Source organism: Bombina bombina, chromosome 5 (assembly GCF_027579735.1).
Source record: "Bombina bombina isolate aBomBom1 chromosome 5, aBomBom1.pri, whole genome shotgun sequence".
NCBI classification, from domain to species: Eukaryota; Metazoa; Chordata; class Amphibia; order Anura; family Bombinatoridae; genus Bombina; species Bombina bombina.
The window spans coordinates 888,138,638-888,160,846 of NC_069503.1; positions in this window are offsets into that span (position 1 = coordinate 888,138,638).

Here is a 22,209-nt window from a genome sequence, read left to right on the forward strand (position 1 = left end):
TAGGCCACGACATCCCCTTAGCAGGCCACCTAGCCGTTACCCGTACCCTACACCGCATTACTCACACGTTCTTTTGGCCAGGGGTGCACGCTGACGTTAGAACTTACTGTAACACCTGCGATGTGTGTCAACGAGTAGGAAGGCGAGGCGATCACCCTAAAGCCCAGCTAGTAAATATGCCCATTGTAGAGGAACCCTTCAGCCGGGTTGCTATTGACCTAGTGGGACCACTGGCTACCCCTAGTCCCTCCGGTAAGCGCTACATTCTTACCGTAGTGGACTACGCTACCAGGTACCCAGAGGCTGTCGCCCTATCCAACATACAAGCGGATACGGTAGCGAATGCACTAGTACAGGTGTTCTCCCGGGTAGGATTTCCAAAAGAAATCCTATCCGACCGAGGCACCCAATTTACGGCTGAATTAACCCAACAACTCTGGCAGGTTTGCAAAATTAAGTCCCTCCTGAGCTCCCCATACCACCCCCAGACGAACGGGCTGTGTGAGAGGTTCAATGGGACCCTCAAGCAAATGCTCAAGACGTTCACTCAGGAATACCGAGACTGGGAACGCTTCCTGCCGCACCTCCTATTTGCTTATCGGGAGGTGCCCCAGGAAACGACAGGGTTCTCTCCCTTCGAGTTGCTCTACGGAAGAAAGGTACGGGGACCCCTAAACCTGATCCGGGAGCACTGGGAGGGAGAGATGGAGGCTGACGGTGTCCCCATTGTGCCATACGTGCTGGAACTCAGGGACCGAATGGAGCAATTAGCCAAATCCGTGCGGGCTAATCTCCAGTTGGCCCAGAGAAGACAGAAAGTATGGTACGATCGGGGGGCCCGAAAGAGAATCTTCACCATAGGACAAAAGGTGTTAGTACTTAAGCCGGTGAAGACAGACAAATTGCAGGCGTCCTGGCAGGGTCCCTACCAGATCGTAGAGAAAAGGGGAGACACCACTTATGTGATAGCTAGCTGCCATGACAACAATCTTAGAAAGACATTCCATGTAAACATGCTCAAGGAATATTTTGAGCGACCAGAGAACGTGACGGCCGTATGTTGTTCCCCTCAGGAAGACCCCGACAGTTTACCCATTCCAGACCTATTAGAAAAGAGTCTCCCCACAGGTATAGTGGCGCAGGTTCAGATAGGGGACCGACTTAGCCCCACTGAAAGGGAGCAGCTCAACCAACTCCTCCAGTCCAAACACCTCACCTTCTCCCCGAAGCCAGGGTACACTACTTTAACCACCCACCAGGTAGATACTCCGGGACAAGCTCCCTTGCGCCAGGCTCCGTACCGAATCCCCGAAGCAGTTAGGACAGGAATGAAGAAGGAGATCGATGAGATGCTCCAGCTCAGGGTAATTGAGCCCTCCGATAGTCCATGGGCCTCCCCAGTTGTCTTGGTGCCCAAGAAAGATGGGACCACCCGGTTCTGTGTAGACTATCGGAGGCTCAATGAAAATACTGTGACGGACGCTTACCCTATGCCCAGGGTAGACGAGCTACTCGATCGTATAGCCAGGGGAAATTACCTGACCACTATTGACCTCTGCAAAGGTTACTGGCAGATTCCCCTGGCCCCGGAGGCTATCCCCAAGTCGGCATTCGTCACCCCATTCGGCTTATATCAGTTTAGGGTAATGCCGTTTGGGATGAAGAATGCCCCAGCTACATTCCAGCGCTTGGTGGATAGGCTCCTGGATGGCTTCCAGAGTTTTGCTTGCGCCTACCTGGACGACATAGCGATCCACAGTGAGTCCTGGGAGGACCACTTAGCTCATGTGGGAATGGTTCTGGATCAGATCCGGGCTGCTGGCCTGACTCTGAAGCCAGAAAAATGCCACTTTGGGATGGCCGAGGTACAGTACCTGGGTCACCGGGTGGGGTGTGGAAAGCAGCGACCAGAGCCGGCCAAAATAGAAGCTGTCGCCAATTGGCCCACCCCCATCACTAAGACTCAGGTCCTAGCCTTCCTGGGCACGGCAGGGTACTATAGACGGTTCGTACCAGACTACAGCACACTTGCCAAACCCCTGACTGACTTGACCAAGAAGAACTTACCTCGACAGGTCCTGTGGTCTCCCCACTGTGAAACGGCTTTCCAGGCTCTCAAAAATGCTCTAATTAACGCTCCTGTCTTGGCGGCCCCAGCCCTTAACAAACGTTTTATCGTCCATACAGACGCTTCCATGTTCGGGCTGGGAGCTGTCCTTAGCCAAGTAGGCGAAGATGGAGGGGAGCATCCAGTTGCCTACATCAGCCGGAAGCTCCTGCCCCGCGAAGTCAGCTATGCAGCGGTCGAAAAGGAGTGTTTGGCTTTGGTGTGGGCATTAAAGAAATTGACTCCCTATTTATATGGTCAGGAGTTCACTCTGGTCACCGACCATAACCCGTTGGTGTGGCTGAACCGGGTCTCTGGAGATAACGGCAGGCTATTACGTTGGAGCTTATCGTTGCAACCCTTCAATTTCACCATTACTTACAGACCTGGGAAACAGAATGGCAACGCCGATGGGTTGTCCAGACAAACAGACCTCAGCCCCGCATAACCAGCGGTCTGGACAGCCTTAGTCTGCCCCGAAAAGGGGTCAGACCGTGTCTGCCAGAGTGTTCCACAGAAAGGGAGCACTGTTACAGAAGCATTAGTTATTTTGTTGTGAAGAGCTTATTTCCCAGCAGCAATGCCTGAACCAGCAAGCCAGCGCCTAAGAAGGGCTCCAAGAAAACCGTAACAAGTATCATTTCATAAAGAGTTAACTCTTTTTTTTCAGCTTTTAGAAACTATTGCCTAAATACACATTTTTGCTGGCCTCAGCTCTAAGTTTAGGGATAACCAATCCCATTGTCTAATCACCTCTGGAGCCAGACTGCTAATTGATAAGATGAACTTGTAAACTTGTTATCTTAAGTACTGTAATCCTATTGTGGCCTGTCAAAGGACAGTGCTCTCTATCTAAATGTGTGATGGGGGATTTTGTGCTTCCCCCCCCTCTCCCCCTGGGAGTGCCCTGTGTGCATGTAACCTTAATAAAAAGCAGGCTGGGCATCCCAGTGCTGAGTTCTTGTTTGACCCTCAATCGCAGCGTTGACTCGTTTTTGTGGGCAGAAGGGTATCCTAGCTGTACTACAGCTAAGGGAGATTATTCTATATTTGCGAGACTCATATAGAATACTATGGAAAGCAGCTTCTCCCCTCTTTAGCAATAGGGATCCAGGCTACTAAGCGGTCCATCTCTCAGCGAGACTAAGGGTAACCGTAACATACAGTAATCTTGTTTAGGACACAACACATATTGATCACAATACCAAACCAAATTGATTAGTACAAATATGTAATCATGGTGCTGTTAGAGTATGCTTATATCTATAAAGTAACTCCAACAGTGAATATGTGAATTATATATCAATATTGTATAATCCAAAGAATGTAAGGATTAATGAATCTATTGTTTATTAAAGGGACACTGACATGATTTATTTCAATCATTGATTTCACTGTTCAAACTGTTCCAAATGATTTAACATTGACTCCTATTATAATTTTAATGTTGCTACATTTTAATCTTAAAGGTAGATAAGCAATATTGGATTCAATAAATATTGTTTGTTGAAGGTATCCACCAATCATCAATACAAACCCAGGTTGGTCAACCAAAATTGAGCTGCAGATAAACGTACATTCTTGATTTTAAAATACATTTAGCAATAGAATATTTCACATATGATTATAGTATTATATTTAAATGTTGATTAATATTGCATGCTCTATCTGAATGACAACATTAATCATTTTAGCTCAGTGTCCCTTTAATATAAAAATATATTGATTTGACAATGTTGCGTTTAATGAATTCTCTACTCCTTATGTTGATGTAATGAATGGGATTGAGCATGCAATTCCAATCTGTTATTTAAGGATATCCTAAGAATTATTTAATTTTCATCTATTAAAGGGACATGAAGCTCAAAATGTGTAATTGTATACTTTTTGAAACTATGTACTACTGTTATCTGAACACATGATTTTAACTTTTGACAAAATGACAATTTATGCATAAAAAAACAGCCGGATAATACCAGTAATGCATTGTTTAACCTAAACCAAAATCAATATGTTTTTAGAAGAACAAAACAATAAAATCACGTTTCAAAATCATTCAATGTAAAATTTAGTTGGCATGTCACTTAAATGACGTGATCAATTTCAAAAATGGAATCTATATTTTTAAAATCAAAACATATGCAAAAGTGTGTGAATTTTTTCAAAATGTATACAAATAAGATTAAGCAATACACAAGGGAAGAATATAAATTGGACATTCAAAGAATCTTACATTAAAATTAAGATATCAAGAATAGATGGGATATCTTAAATTCGAAAAAAATTCAGAGTAGTCTTACAATGTAATCCTATGTTGTTGTTTTTTTTATTCTTATTTGTAAATATTTTACTAATCCATTTTGCAGATACATATAAATATTGAACAATGTGGATTTAGTATGAAATGTTCTGTCCATGTTTCTAAGACAAATGTCAATTAAAATGAGACATACCATACTGTGACAAGCCCTGGCTTGAGGATCCAGCACCAACATTCAGATCTGTAATATATTAAATGAGGATTGGATATCATTAATACAAATCATGCCATGTTTAAAATCTTTGCATTATTAGCAAATCAATTAAAAACTATTAATCTTTTGGTAGTCCCATGAGTTAATTGTTTCCTCAATTAAATTCATGATCAATATATCCTGTACTCTAATTTTCAATCAGTTGTGTTGTTTACTGTAGCTTTAATTATTTTTTTGTGTTATTTCATTCTCATCAATTGATGGGCATATGTTATTATTTATTTTGATTCTGCTATTCTTTTTTTTATTATGTATAATATTGAAAATAAGAATACTGTATTCTTCACATATATAATAATTCACATTTCATTTTGACCAACATGTGTAAAGCAATGCCACTTACAGCAAACCCATGTTAACGTGTATGCGCAATTCTAATTTTCGCGATCATTGCGCAATGATTCCAAGCGGAATTACGCATCCGTCATTTGACCAACATGTATAAAGCAATGCCACTTACAGCAAACCCATGTTAACGTGTATGCGCAATTCTAATTTTTGCGATCATTGCGCAATGATTCCAAGCAGAATTACGCATCCGTCATTTGACCAACATGTATAAAGCAATGCCACTTACAGCAAACCCATGTTAACGTGTATGCTCAATTCTAATTTTCGCGATCATTGCGCAATGATTCCAAACGGAATTACGCATCCGTCATTTGACCAACATGTATAAAGCAATGCCACTTACAGCAAACCCATGTTAACGTGTATGCGCAATTCAATTTTCGTTCTGTGACGCATATTCTGTAGAGCGCAAGAAACATCATTCCTATTTCATGTGTCACTAATCTAAAATCAGATATCTAAACATCATATGTAGTGTATGTTGTGAGATCTGTATAGGTTTAGTATCTGACTATATACACATTTTTTAAAAATATAATCAAATATTAAGATATTATATGAAGTTGGATAGTTACCTGGTTCAGATTCTCTTTCAGCTCCTCCCAGGCCACCGGATGGAGAAGCAGCAGCCCTGGCCCCCGGGTCAGGACTTTCAGATCCAGCAGCTGGGAGGGAAGAAGAGGAGGCCGAGGATGGCGAGGATCTAAATCTTTTGGGGACCCGGAGAGTGAGGAGCTCACATAAAGTCACCTCATAAGGGAGTAGGTAGAGTTTCCGCGGGGCCTCTCTTTTGCCCCCTCTTTTACGGGCTTGTACCCACTCCCTTATGAGGTTGACTTTTTTTGTCAAGCGCAACCTCATATCTCCGAATCTCCTCATGATCTGATCCTGGCTCCTTTGGACGCCACACACCAATTGAACCGCATTGGTGATAGACTCCCAGAGGGCCTTCTTAACAGGCGCATCTGTCGACCTCCTCTTGTTCCCAAACAGCTGGGGATAAAAGTCCTGGACGGCGTGGACCAGTGCAGCGCTCTCCTGCTTGGTAAACCTGGGAGGTGACATGCCTGCTGGGTTGTAGAATATATAATAATAATATAGACTGCCTGCAGGCATTAGAGAACTGACAAAGATGGCAACGTGTAATGGACTTTTATATGGTGAAGTAAACATGAGATGCACCATGGGACAAGTTATCTGTACATCTGATTGGATAAAAGTTTGAAATATTGTTAGAATGTCTGTGAGACCATCCTGACTCAAGTTGTGTTTGTGTGATGAACTCTGATTGGCCGTTCCTTAATGTTTCATATCTTAGCAACTTCCATACACATACCTCCTGGTGGTGCTGTTACTTCATTTTTCATGTAGAAGTATTTGTAACTCATGGGCCTGTCATGCGGATATGTGTGACGCAGATTTAATATCCGTGATCCGTTAAATATTAATGTTTAAATTCTCTTTAAAAACTAATACTGTCACATTATTAAATGTTGTAGACATTTTTCGGTTTAATAACGGTCTGTTTCTTTAATACAAATACACATTGCATATTGTATGTCTTTGTTGTTCATAAAATCAATTTGGTGACTTATTGTGAAGTATTGACATTGCTCTATTAAATGTATTTATAATGCACATTGATTGTGTGCTATTGCGTGACATTAGACTCTAATGTTTAAAGATGCAAATCTGGTGTTTCAAGATCCGTTTCCCACGCAACATTTCTGAATGTTCAAATTCAGGTTATAATGTCATTAACTTGGATAATCTATTTATAGATGTTAAACTACAGGTTTGTTTGTTATTAGTAAATAAACCTCAAGCTTGTATTTGTCTGAACTGCTCATATATGTTATTGTGCAATGGCGTCTTTATTTTTAAATAGACATTACAAACAATTGTATCAAATGATCTGTAGAGATAGAAAATTGTTTAGACTTTAAAATGTAACTCAATTTATCTTTGTAGTTAGATATCCTCAACAGAAGAAATTTAAATGCACATGGTTGAGCCAATCACATAAGGCATCTCTGTGCATCCACCAATCTTCATCTACTGAGCCTATCTCGATATGCTTTTTAAGCAAAGTATGTCAAGATAAGAAGAGAAGTAAATACACTCTTTAAATCTCTTAAAGGGACACTGTCCAAACAAATTTAGCTTTCGTGATTCAGATTGAGCATGAAATGTTAAGCAACTTTATAATTTAATCTGATTCTCAAATGTTAAGAATTATCTTGTTATCTTTCTTTGCAAATCAATAATTATATTTTTGATTACGGACAATTTTGGCGAAAAACCTTGTTTGATTGTTGGATAAATTAATCCACCCAAAAAAAAAAGTTCTGTCCAGAGTACTGAAGCAAATAAATTATCAATTTAATGCCTTATTTTTAAAGTAATGATAGCAACATCACGAGGAACATTGATAATATGAGACAATTTATAAAGTTGCTTAAAATAGAATACTCGTTCTGAATGTATAAATCATTAATTTTTTAACTGTCTCCCTTTAAGTATATTTTGAGTTCATGTCCCTTTAAGGAGACATTTCACAATAATGCTTTAAAAATCATAAACCTAGGCACCTTCCTTTGTCAAAATTAGTATAACATATGAGTAAAGCATATTTAGATTAACTTCTGGATTGTTTTACACACTGACTGAAATATATATTGTAATGGATGTATTTCGCAGTATTCAGCTTAGAGGGACATTAAGCTATATGTTATTTATGCATTTTGGATAAGATTATAATATTTGAACAACTTAATATGTTTTGTTATTCAATCATTAGATTGTAATTATATATATTCTTGGATTAAATACATATCTACATAGGCTATTTTGATGCTGATTGTTGGTTGCACATAGATGCCTTATGTAATTGACTAAGATATGTGCATTGATGTATCTTTTTCGAAGTATATTTAAAGACAATGTAATTCTATAGTACTTTCTAAATAGGTTTAAATTCTTTTATGATTTTTTAAAATTCAATACACAATATATTTTGTGAATGTCCCTTTAAGGACCAAAACATTCGGAATGTTGATTTAACATTGTCCAAAGAAACTAAAGGGGAATGAAAATTATATATAGATATGTGATGTCTAAACCAAGAGGTAAGATTTTAAAAACTACATAATATTAATAACTATAGTTAAATGTCCCTTTAAATGACTCCACTAGAAAATAAAATCTATTAACATGGCATCCAATAACTAGCTTGTCCAAAATATGAAGTTAACTGACCTACCATTTTTACATTTAAAAATTAAAAATTTATTAAAATAATGTTTTTAGATACCTAAGGAAGATACAAGATCTTATAAAATAAATTTTACATTCAACAACACTGTCACTTTAATGTAAGTGAACCACTTCCCATTCTTAAAAGTGAAACAAATAAATGTATGTCAAATTCTGACTACATATCCGAAAATATTTTAACATCTAAGAATTACACAAGAAAAGCATCGATGGATCTCACTCCCCAATTAATTTAAAAAAGATAGTTTAATTTAATATTATCTGAATCAGTGGATTTTCTAAAATTAATGCTATACATGATGCCTAATTTGATCTTATGCATGTGCTTGTCAAATAGACAACTACCAGTCATGGGAGTCAAATTGTTTTTTATTGACAGATTATATGGATATTTATTATAATCTGTTCAAAAGAGGGTATTTAATAATAAAATGTTGATTATTACCATTTAAAAATAAAAAGTTCTTTTAACAAAAACAAAACAAAAAAAAATATTCCTGTAAGTCATCAGATGACAATCTGAAAATAAAAAAATTTTTTTTTACAAAGTTAATACACACGTTGTAAAATATTCATAAAATACATTTACAATCATCTTGTGTCTATGCTCTAACTTTGTGCATAATTTTATCAAGATATTTATGAATTAAATTTTTGGATTAAAAACCAAACAAACCATACACCATTATATTGTGTAATAAAAATTACATTTAAATATCAGAATTTCTAATTATACATAATGTATATCACATTTAAATAATAAATATATATGTATGCTGAACATAAATGTAATATTTCATGTCCATTCAAATACCTCTATATAAACTATAATATGTATTCCTTTTTCTGATTGTGATACCTAAATATCTAATTATGAACTAAGTATGACTAATGCATGTAAGCTACTAATATTCTACATTCTTCCTGTGATTCTTAACTAGCATGCATTGGTAAACCAACCTGGATAATGCATGGTCTTTGAAAGTCAATTCAGGGGTAAACAGTTGATCTTCAATAGGTGTCTTATTCATCATTTCATAAATAGAGGACTGAAAAACCATCTAAAAATTAGAAAATAATCTAAGTGTCTGATTGTGATACCTAAATATCTAATTATGAACCAAGTATGACTAATGTATGTAAGCTACTAATATTCTACATTCCTCCTGTGATTCTTAACTAGCATGCATTGGTAAACCAACCTGGATAATGCATGGTCTTTGAAAGTCAATTCAGGGGTAAACAGTTGATCTTCAATAGGTGTCTTATTCATCATTTCAAAAATAGAGGACTGTGAAATACCATCTAAAAATTAGAAAATAATCTAAGTGTCCCCAATAGGATGCCTCCACAGCCTTATTCTATCAAATAGTTGGCACTTACTATGTGAACATGTCTTTGTATGGTTTTCAAGGTCAGCAGATTTGAAAGATAATGCCAGACATGATCCCATTGGTATTCTTCAATTTCAATCTTGTCTTTTTCCACTGTCAGTCTGGGAATTCTTCACTGTCATTCTTCGAATTCTTCCCTTTCAGTCTTTACATGAAGTCATCTCCCTAATGGCATAAAATTGTTTTTTAAAATTATTACTACAAGTGTGTGAATCAGTTCTGTACCCCTCTCCCACCCCCCATTTCTGAATCAATTTCTGTCACTAGCTTACTAAGCGTGTGTAGCATCTTGTGTTATGTTCTATCAAGTGTGAAGATGAGTCATATTGAGCAGAACGAACCTCTAATGTGTGACTTTGAACCATAGTCATGCTAGAGGATAGTTATGCTAGAGGATCCCTTTCTGAGTATTTACATTTTAAGTAATGTGTAAACTAAAAACTAGTTTAGAAAATGTATGCCATATGATGTATTTGTGTACAATTCATGCCAGCAACAGTCCATACATTTATACTTACCAGCTGATGTCCTCTTTAAAAACCAGGTGGCAAAGACTCGCTGCAGGACCCAATGACCAGAGCATCACCTATATTAATAAATGAAACACATTTTTAGCATTTGATGAACAATCCTAACATGTTTGCACAATTCTCTACTTGTCATTTCCCTAGAGTTCACATCTATTGACAATACTCCAGTCTAACTTCTATTATTTACCGTCTAAAGTGGCGGTTGATAATGTCTGCTCTGACATTGAGCCCCTCGTCCCGGAATGGCCCCTCTAGAACTGGATCATCCTCCTCATCTCTGAGGAGGTTTCGGTGCGCCTGGACGGCCTGCAGCATCCCAGCCCGCTGTGCAATATTATGCAGGACACTACAGGCTATAACGATCTTAGCCACCTTCTTTGGGTTGTACTGGAGGGCTCCTCCTGACCTGTCAAGGCACCTGAACCTCATCTTCAGGAGCCCGAACATTCGTTCAACCACCGCCCTGGTTCTCTATGAGCCCTATTGTAGCGCTCCTCAGCCACATCAGTCGGGCTACGCAAGGGGGTAATAAGCCAAGGGCGGCTCATGTAACCAGAATCACCTATAAATTATGAACAGAACATAATTCAAACTGAATCCTCAAAATTGTATTTTGAGTCCAATAAAAGTTTGTGTACACGATAATCCACTAACAAATGTTTATTTTTTAAAATAATGATCTAGTTCAATCTTATTCTCTATCTTCCCATTTCAGCTAAGACATGCTACATATGCATATTTCTCCTAAACCAGACCTTGTGTAAAATGCCAACTAAATGGTTACATTGCATTCTCTATCTGAGCATTTAAGGTAAGACATGCTACATATCTGCATTGAACTAAAACTAGACATTTGCGGAAAGAGATAATGACATGGTTAAATAGCATTTGCTAATATCTTCCCATTTCAGCTAAGACATGCTACATATGCGTATTTCTCCTAAACCAGACCTTGTGTAAAATGCCAAATAAATGGTTACATTGCATTCTCTATCTGAGCATTTAAGGTAAGACATGCTACATATCTGCATTGAACTAAAAGTAGACATTAGCGGAAAGAGACAATGACATGGTTAAATTGCATTGGCTGCTATCTTCCCATTTCAGCTAAGACATGCTACATATGCGTATTTCTCCTAAACCAGACCTTGTGTAAAATGCCAACTAAATGGTTGCATTGCATTCTCTATCTGAGCATTTAAGGTAAAACATGCTACATATCTGCATTTAACTAAAAATAGACATTTGCGAAAATAAAAATAAATGGTTAAATTGCATCCTATAGCTGAACATTACGCTAACATTTTAAAACTACAGTGGCAATTGTCAAACTAATTAACCATGTTGTGCACAAATACTCACCAACGAGATAACCAGGGGGCATTTGTCTTTCCTCAAACGGTCGCCACAGGGACGACTGAGAGAGGATGCGGGCATCATGACAAGCTCCTCCAAAATTCGCACACACATGCATAATCCTCATCTGTGCGTCACAAACATACTGCACGTTGAGGCTATGAAAATGTTTGCGATTTCTGAAGGGCAAGTCATCAATTGGAGCACGCAGTGCAATGTGGGTACAATCTATGGCTCCCAAGACATTGGGCAATTCAGCAATAGCAAAGAATTCCCGCTTCAGGTGCCTCCAATCACCATCATTCTGTGGGAATCCTATGTATTGCTTACTGATACGTACCATGGCGTCCAGAAAGTTATCAAACACCACAGAGAATGTACCTTGAGACAGGCCATGCATGTACATTTCTCCGGATTGAAAACTCCAGGAGGCCAGGACGTATAGACAACTTAGCATCTTACTCATGGCGGGAACAGCAGTCCTTATTCTTATACGTGGCTCCAAATGAGGTTTAAGAAGATCGTAAAGGCCAATGAGCTGTTCGCGATTGAGCCAATACTTATCATAAACCTCAAAGTCGCTCATGTTTTCCAAGGTGGGTCTCACCCTGTAGACACGAGGACCGCGAACCAGACGAGCCCTTCGTCTCACTCGGAGACGCTGAGGCTGCCTGATTCTATCAATAGCTAGTTCGCCAATAGCAGCACCAGCAACGTCTACCATGTCGTCATCATCCATCTTTCAAAACAGCAGAGCAAGGCGTAACAAGGTATGCAAATTGATCTGATGTGGATCACAAGTTATGCTTTGGCCATGTTGTTTGGGGGATTTATAGTACAATTAGTCCAATGGTAGTGAGTTTGTAATGATTGCTAATTGTATTCACTTGTTTGTATGTGAGCGGCGCGAATGCTTTCACAGTGGGCGTTTTTTTGGTGTTTGCTGAAATGTTGTTTTCCCCCAATGAATCTCAATGTGAAAGTGTCAAATATCACACATACAGTGCATGTTTGTAATGTTTGATCATATGCGTAATCAATATTTATTAAACGCGATCTTATAGTAACAAGCACACATCCAGGCAAACATGAATGAAAGTGCATAGTTGTGTATAATGTGCATCGAATGTGATCGATCAATGTTGCTGCAACATTGTTTGTAAACGATAAAGTAACATCTGCCATCTGTAGTATTGTATATATAAGTGATTGCCGAGCTGTCAATATTGTATGCGTCCCTTTAAAATCGCAATAATAATTCAGAACTTCCGGCTGTCATCTGTAGTATTGTATATATAAGTGATTGCCGAGCTGTCAATATTGTATGCGTCCCATTAAAATGGCACTAATACTGAATAACTTCCGGCTGTCATCTGTAGTATTGTATATATAAGTGATTGCCGAGCTGTCAATATTGTATGCGTCCCATTAAAATGGCACTAATACTGAATAACTTCCGGCTGTCATCTGTAGTATTATATATATAAGTGATTTGCGAGCTGACAATATTTATTAATTGTCCCATTCAAATCGCCCTAATAATGCTGTTCCAAACTGTTGTTTACGTATATGTTGTATTGTAGTATTGAGTGGTAAAGTTCTGAAAGGGGCGGTACAGTCGTGAATCTGTAATGTGTATGGTTGAATCTTCTAATAACGTCATCATATTATTAACCTGCCTATGTAGTTCTGAAATCCTCATTGTGTTGTTGTATTGTTCTACATTGTTATTGTGTGCTGAATAAAATATAAATGTGTGCTTTGTGGTTGCGTGATGGGTGATGCGTGTTATGTACATCTACGTATATATTGTGATTGTGTCCCACATATGCTGACTTCTATATAGCGGTCTGGCATTGTTGTTCGTTCCCATAAAGTGACATCTGTAATCTGGTGTAATGATGTTCTTCTTGTACGCAATTCCTAATGGTTTATTGTGATGGAATCATGATGTTAAAAGTACAGTAAAATCCATATGTTCTGTTTTGTGATTCCTAGAGAGAATGTAATGTGTTTTTCCCCCATCATTTGAATGCACATGTATGAGTGAATGCTAAAAGTAATGTATGTGCATCCATGACTGATCATGTGTTAAGCCTATGTAGATATGCTGTTGCTGCAAGTATATGAGTTGAATAAATGAAATGCAATAATAAAGGTATATGAGAGGTGTTTCCCATTGTGTACTGTTTGTGAATCCTGAAATGTTGTAATTTTTTTTGTGTCCGTTTAAATGTGATTTTATTTGTAAAAATGTTTGTTACTAGTGATGTTGATTTGTAGTTGATGTAATGTAAAAGTATGAAACAATTTAATGCTGTTGTGAATATTCAATAAGTAAAATCCATAAGTCCACCATAGGGAAATAGGCATTTCTTGATCTATTTGTCATAGCTGGGTCTAACGCAGAAAAGCATGTTTTTTTTCCGATTTCTAGCGCTGGTATTTGGAGTTTTTTTGGCTACGCTATTTGCGTGCGTTAGGGAAATCTGTCTGTCGCGTGCACGAGCACGTCTTCCCCATAGAAGTCAATGGAGGCTCCAAATTTTGCAATTTTTTTTTTCTAAGACTGGTTTTCCTCGTAAAGTGAGTGACGTCATGAGCTTGTGTGAAAAAGTAGCTAAATCGTGTTCATTTTGTAAAAAATAACTTGTTTGTGTATGTAATGTGGTGTATATTTTTGGTATGCATCGATGAGTGTATGTTTGTGATAATATTATTAGTTATATGAAGCTATATGAGGGTCTTTTCCCGTGTGTCAATGTAAGTCAATGGCAAAATGGATTTGTGTTGTTTTTTTTCTAACACCCGAGATCTCGCAACTTTGATCCTTTCTATTTGGATGAAAAATTATTAAATCTGAAAAATAAATATAGTGTAGTGTTTGTATGAGTGTAAGTGTACTTTGTGTAATATTTGTTTTGTGATTCGTGGATGTTTATTTTGTCGGTAGATGTTAACTACTGGGTCTGAGCTGTCGGTAGAGATTTGTGCGTTGGCTGATTTTTGAGTGTCGGTAACTAAACTCTAAATACCGGAGTCCGTAAAAAACAAGCGTTAGGAGCCTCTAACGCTGGTTTTGACGGCTACCACCAAACTCTAAATCTAGGCCTTAGTAAGCAGTGTGAAAACACTGGTTTATACAGCGATATTTGTTTCCACTGCTACCTTTTACCAACTGTATTCTATTGGTAATTATATATACTCTATCTTGAATATTATTACTATTACTGCATCATATTATTAGTCAGACACACTGAGCGCCCTTCACATTCTACTACTTCTTGTATAAACATATATATATATATATATATATATATATATATATATATATACAGGGAGTGCAGAATTATTAGGCAAATGAGTATTTTGACCACATCATCCTCTTTATGCATGTTGTCTTACTCCAAGCTGTATAGGCTCGAAAGTCTACTACCAATTAAGCATATTAGGTGATGTGCATCTCTGTAATGGGAAGGGGTGTGGTCTAATGACATCAACACCCTATATCAGGTGTGCATAATTATTAGGCAACTTCCTTTCCTTTGGCAAAATGGGTCAAAAGAAGGACTTGACAGGCTCAGAAAAGTCAAAAATAGTGAGATATCTTGCAGAGGGATGCAGCACTCTTAAAATTGCAAAGCTTCTGAAGCGTGATCATCGAACAATCAAGTGTTTCATTCAAAATAGTCAACAGGGTCGCAAGAAGCGTGTGGAAAAACCAAGGCGCAAAATAACTGCCCATGAACTGAGAAAAGTCAAGCGTGCAGCTGCCAAGATGCCACTTGCCACCAGTTTGGCCATATGTCAGAGCTGCAACATCACTGGAGTGCCCAAAAGCACAAGGTGTGCAATACTCAGAGACATGGCCAAGGTAAGAAAGGCTGAAAGACGACCACCACTGAACAAGACACACAAGCTGAAATGTCAAGACTGGGCCAAGAAATATCTCAAGACTGATTTTTCTAAGGTTTTATGGACTGATGAAATAAGAGTGAGTCTTGATGGGCCAGATGGATGGGCCCGTGGCTGGATTGGTAAAGGGCAGAGAGCTCCAGTCCGACTCAGACGCCAGCAAGGTGGAGGTGGAGTACTGGTTTGTGCTGGTATCATCAAAGATGAGCTTGTGGGGCCTTTTCGGGTTGAGGATGGAGTCAAGCTCAACTCCCAGTCCTACTGCCAGTTTCTGGAAGACACCTTCTTCAAGCAGTGGTACAGGAAGAAGTCTGCATCCTTCAAGAAAAACATGATTTTCATGCAGGACAATGCTCCATCACACGCGTCCAAGTACTCCACAGCGTGGCTGGCAAGAAAGGGTATAAAAGAAGAAAATCTAATGACATGGCCTCCTTGTTCACCTGATCTGAACCCCATTGAGAACCTGTGGTCCATCATCAAATGTGAGATTTACAAGGAGGGAAAACAGTACACCTCTCTGAACAGTGTCTGGGAGGCTGTGGTTGCTGCTGCACGCAATGTTGATGGTGAACAGATCAAAACACTGACAGAATCCATGGATGGCAGGCTTTTGAGTGTCCTTGCAAAGAAAGGTGGCTATATTGGTCACTGATTTGTTTTTGTTTTGTTTTTGATTGTCAGAAATGTATATTTGTGAATGTTGAGATGTTATATTGGTTTCACTGGTAAAAATAAATAATTGAAATGGGTATATATTTGTTTTTTGTTAAGTTGCCTAATAATTATGCACAGTAATAGTCACCTGCACACACAGATATCCCCCTAAAATAGCTATAACTAAAAACAAACTAAAAACTACTTCCAAAGCTATTCAGCTTTGATATTAATGAGTTTTTTGGGTTCATTGAGAACATGGTTGTTGTTCAATAATAAAATTAATCCTCAAAAATACAACTTGCCTAATAATTCTGCACTCCCTGTATATATATATATATATAGTAGATTCAGGAGTAATCTGAGGAAGCACTTCTTTTCACTTTTCATCATGGGGCCAAACGCGCATCGACTTTGTCTAACTACGGAGTGAACTGCCTCCCTGTGTACCTTCTTACCTGTGCATTGGTTTGTGACCATATCAGTTACCGTTTATGCTGGAAGACTCTTTGTGCTGCACTCTGATAGAGGGACTATCCTGGTGAAGTTACGCTAAGGCTGACAAACACAAGCACCTATCTGTCTTCAACCACGGCAACTGATCATGATGGAAAAGCTGACAGGTAACTTTGTCAATCAGAGTACCCGCTAAATGATATGTATATATGTCTGTAAATACATATATTTGGGGGTAGATTTACCAATGTCTGTCCGACATGATACGCTGTAGAGTATCATGTCCGACAGACATCGCTGAATGCAGAGAGGGGGTGTCAATCAGCCCGATCGTATAAGATCGGGTGGATTGAAGACTGCATCCTCAGAGGCAGTGGACAAGTTAGGGAGCAGCAGTCTTTAGACTGCTGTTTCCAGCGATTCTGAAGGCTCACGTGGAAACAATAGTAACAATAGCCATTCGGCCCTTGTTAAATCTACCCCATAATATAAATAGATAAATACACATGAACACACACACACACACACACACATATAATATATTTATAAATATATATATATATATATATATATACATAGTTTTTAGATCTAAGCACTCACTGTACGTTGAATTGCCTGGGTGCACTCCATGGTAGATAGGTAGAAACTTTTCATGTAGAGAAGAGGCACACACATGACTTAATTAACACAAGTTTTATTGATTCATTAATTCAGTCAACGTTTCGGTCCTCACAGGGACCTTTGTCAAGACTGTTCTATATAAAAAATACAGAAAAATACAATTAGTTCCACAAAGAGTAAAAACACATCACTAGACAAGACTAACTAACATAAGACAATTTGTTCAAAATGAAAGAAAAAATAAAAAATAGACAAAATAAAGACTTGATTCCAAGAAAATGTTTAAATACATAGTAAAAAGTAATATACAGAGCTATATATAGGACACCCCACAAATGATAGTAGAGTATACCAACTAAGATCCAGAGCCTTTTAGACAAAGGTTTGCATATTACCATACAGATTTAGAAGAGGACATTGCTATTCATGTAAACAGAAGCGATAGAGTTTTACAAATTAACCAAGGAGAAACCAAGAACAAGGTCAAAAAATTCTGTGTGTAGTTAGTGTCAGGATAGGTTAAGTCCAGAGTTAGACCCAAATGCTAAAATGAAGTTAGAATAACACTCTAGCACTGTGAGTATATTCCAGGACCTGACCCTGCGACAGCTGCAATAGAATACTCACAGAAATAAACTGGAAGATGATACAGCAGGGTCAGGAGAAGACTTCGGGTAGTTAAGGGTTAACCAAAAGAGTAATCCATCAAACAATAACCGGCAACATGGAATCAGGCAGGCAGGAGTTAACCAGAAGGATTTGTCAAACAAGCAAAGTCCAGCAACGAGTAATCAGGCAGTTTGGGGATAAACAGTAGAATGATCAAGCAAGCAAAGTTCCAGCAGCGTGTAATCAGGCAGTTTGGGGTTAAACAGTAGAATGGTCAAACAAGCAAAGTTCCAGCAGCGTGTAATCAGTCAGTTTGGGATTAAACAGTAGAATGGTCAAACAAGCAAAGTCCAGCAACGTGAAATCAGGCAGGTTGGGGTTAAACAATAGAATGGTCTAGCAAGCAAAGTTCCAGCAGCGTGTAATCAGGCAGTTTGGGGTTAAACAATGAAATGCTCAAACAAGCAATAGTCCAGATAACAGGAATCAGGCAGGAAGGGTTAAGCGGTTTAGGAGTCAAACAAGCCAGCAATTCTTATTCAAACAAGTAATCCAAAAGTTACTTACAAGCCAGGAATAGAACAAACAGGCCCCGAGGTGAGGAGACGCCGGAATAAGAAGGACCTCTGACGTCAGCAGAAGGGGCCGAGGAGAACAGGGTTGCTAAGCAACCAAGAAAGCGCTACCGCGCTGTCACAGAAAGAAGGAAGCGATCAGCAGCTGAGCGATCGCGACAGTGCCCCCTCCTCAAGGACCCCTCCGGGGAACACGAACAGGCTTAGAGGGATTCTGAGCATGGAACTGTTTGATCAAAGCAGAAGCACGGACATGAGAAGCAGGTTCCCAAGAACGTTCAGTGATGGGATATCCCTTCCAGTGGACCAAATAGTGGAACAAATAATATAGATGGTTACCCCGTAATCTGGAATCAAGAATGTGACTGATCTCAAATTCTGAAGTACCATCCACAAGGAATGGAAAGGGAACTTTACATTTGGTGGAAAACCGGTTAGAGACTGCCGGTTTAAGAAGAGATACGTGAAAGACAGGGTGAATCTTCAAGTTGTCTGGTAAAGCCACCCTGTAGGCAGTAGAACATACCTTGCAAACAATCCTGAACGGTCCAATGTATTTGGGACCCAATTTAGCACAATGTTGTTTGAGTTGAATGAATCTGGTGGAAATCCAAACCTTGTCTCCAGTCTGAAAAGAGGGTGCCTTCCGGTGTCTGCGATCAGCAAATCGTTTATACTTTTGAGAAGAGAGAAGAAGAATTTCCCAAACCTTCTTCCAGTGTTTACAAAGATTTCTCACTGTACGATCTGCTCCAGGGACTCCAGAACCTCCCGAAGACATAGGAAAAGTTCTAGGCACAAATCCATAGGCTGCCTTAAAAGGAGAAGTCTGTAAAGAAGAATTGAAACGAGAATTGTAAGCAAGTTCAGCAAAGGGAAGAAGTTGAGACCAATTGGAGTGCTGATGATTGACATAGTGCCTGAGATAGGATTCAAGAGATTGATTTACCCGCTCAGTTTGACCGTTGGACTGAGGATGATGAGCAGTAGAAAGAGATATGGTAACTCCAAACTGTTTGCACAGAGATTTCCAAAATCTTGAGACAAATTGAACTCCTCGATCAGAAACAATGTCCAAAGGAAAACCATGTAATCTGGTGATATGGAGAATAAACAATTCAGCAAGTTTCTGGGCCGATGTTAATCCAGGTAATGGAACAAAATGAGCTGCTTTGGAAAACCTGTCTACCACAACCCATATGGTCTTGTTTCCGGCAGAATTAGGAAGATCTGTAATAAAGTCCATGGAAACATGAGACCAGGGATAATACGGAACAGGCAGAGGTTGTAAGAGTCCAAGAGGTAAAGATGAAGATTGTTTATTAGAGGTACAGGAATGACAAGCTGCAACATAATCCTTGACATCTTTGCCCATGGAAGGCCACCAGACGTGTTGTTTGAGTCTCCACAAAGTATTACGCACTCCTGGATGTCCAGATAGAACATTATCATGAGCCCAACGAAGAAGTTTTAGGCGGAATTCAGTAGGTACAAATAAGATCCCAGGAGGTATGTTAAAGGATGAAGGAACAGAAGCTTGAACAGAATGTAAATCTTGGAAAGGAAAAGTTGACAACTGAGCTAGAACTTTAGCAGGGCGAAGAATGGGTTCAGAATCCAAAAATGTAGGTTCAGAGGCAAGAAACTGTCTAGATAAAGCGTCTGCTTCCGTATTCTTAGAACCAGGAATATAAGAGAGGACAAAATTAAATCTGGAGAAGAACAGAGCCCATCGGGCTTGACGTGAGTTGAGGCGTTTGGCAGTATGAAGATACAGAAGATTTTTATGATCCGTGAGAATAAGAAATGGTTGAACCGTGCCTTCAAGCAGATGTCTCCATTCTTCCAAGGCCATTTTAATAGCTAACAGTTCCTTGTTACCGACGTCATAATTCAGTTCAGAAGTATTGAACTTCTTGGAGAAAAATCCCACAGGAAGGATCTTGCTAGAAGCAGGATTTCGCTGAGATAGTACTGCCCCAGCAGCGATCAGAGAAGCATCCACTTCAAGGATGAATTGGAGACTCGGAACAGGATGGCAAAGAATGGGAGCAGAAGTAAATGCAGACTTCAGAGATTCAAATGCCTGTAAGGCTTTATCAGACCAATGCTTGCAATCCTGACCCTTCTTAGTAAGAGCAGTAAGGGGTGCTGAGATGTTAGCAAAGTCTTTTATGAACTTACGATAGTAATTGGCAAACCCCAGGAACCTTTGAAGAGATTTTAAGGAAGTAGGTCTAGGCCAATCTATAATTGCCGACAGTTTGTCAGAATCCATCTTGAATCCAGACGGGGAAATAATGTAACCCAGGAAATGAATAGATTCTTGATGAAAAGAGCCCTTTTCAAGCTTGGCAAAGAGAGAATTTTCACGTAATCTCTGGAGTACAAGTGTAACATGATGAACGTGATCCTGTAAAGTCCGGGAGTAAATCAAAATATCATCAAGATAGATAATAACGAATTGATTAAGATAGTCTCTGAATATTTCATTAACAAAATGTTTAAAAACTGCAGGGGCGTTGCATAACCCAAAAGGCATAACTAAATATTCATAATGCTCAAACCTAGTGTTGAAGGCAATTTTCCACTCGTCCCCTTTACGAATTCTGACAAAATTATATGCCCCACGAAGATCCAATTTGGTAAAGATGGAAGCACCCTTGAGACGGTCAAATAATTCGGGAATGAGAGGAAGTGGATAACAATTCTTGATTGTAATTTGATTAAGAGGTCGATAGTCAATGCAAGGACAAAGGCCTCCATCTTTTTTTTCCACAAAGAAAAAACCTGCTCCTACTGGAGAAGAAGAAGGGCAGATAAAACCTCGGGCCAAATTATCCTTGATATATTCCTCAAGTGAAACATTTTCTTGATGAGAAAGTGGGTATGTTTTACCCTTAGGTAGAGGAGCTCCTGGTAATAGGTCAATGGGACAATCAAAGGTCCGATGTGGAGGTAATACTTCAGCATCCATTTTAGAAAAGACATCACAGAAAGAATGATAATGTCCAGGCAAGGAATCAGGAATGTCCAAGGCTGCCACAACTGTACTAGAAGTTTTGGGAGTACTTTGAAGACACTGTTTGAAACAAGAAGATCCCCAAGCAACAAGCTCTCCTTTAGACCATGAAAAAACTGGATCATGTAATTGAAGCCAAGGGAGTCCCAAAATGAGAGGAAACTGTGGGGAAGAGATTATGTCAAAACAAATGGTTTCGGAATGAAGTACTCCTACAGACATGAGAAGTGGTATCGTAGAATATTGAATGAAACCAGAACCTAAGGGTTGACCACTGACAGTAGTGACCTTAATTACTTGACTCTTGGAAAGCAAAGGAATATGAAAAGCATTGACAAAGTCCGAATCCATAAACATTCCTGCAGCTCCGGAATCGATGAGTGCTTGAGCCTGAAATTTGGTGTTGCCAAAACGGACAGTGACTGGAACAAACAGCTTGGGATTGAGGGTAGAAAAAGATCTTTGGCTTAACTCAGTCCCTCTTTCTGGAGTTAAGCCCTGGCTTTTACTGGACGAGTTGGACAATCTTTTAACATATGCCCCTTAATACCACAGTAAAGACATAGTCCCAGATTACGCCTTCTGAGACATTCAGCTTCGGATAATTTAATTGCACCAACCTCCATGGGTTCACTTGACTCAGAGATAGAAGTATTTGGAGTAGGAAGGTTTGGTGAACGAGGCATAGGACGGAAAGAAGATCTGATAAAGGATCTTCTGTTACGGTCACGTTCATGGAGACGCTCAGAGTAACGAGCATCTAGCTTGATACATAAGTTGATAAGTTCTTCTAGAGAATCAGGAAG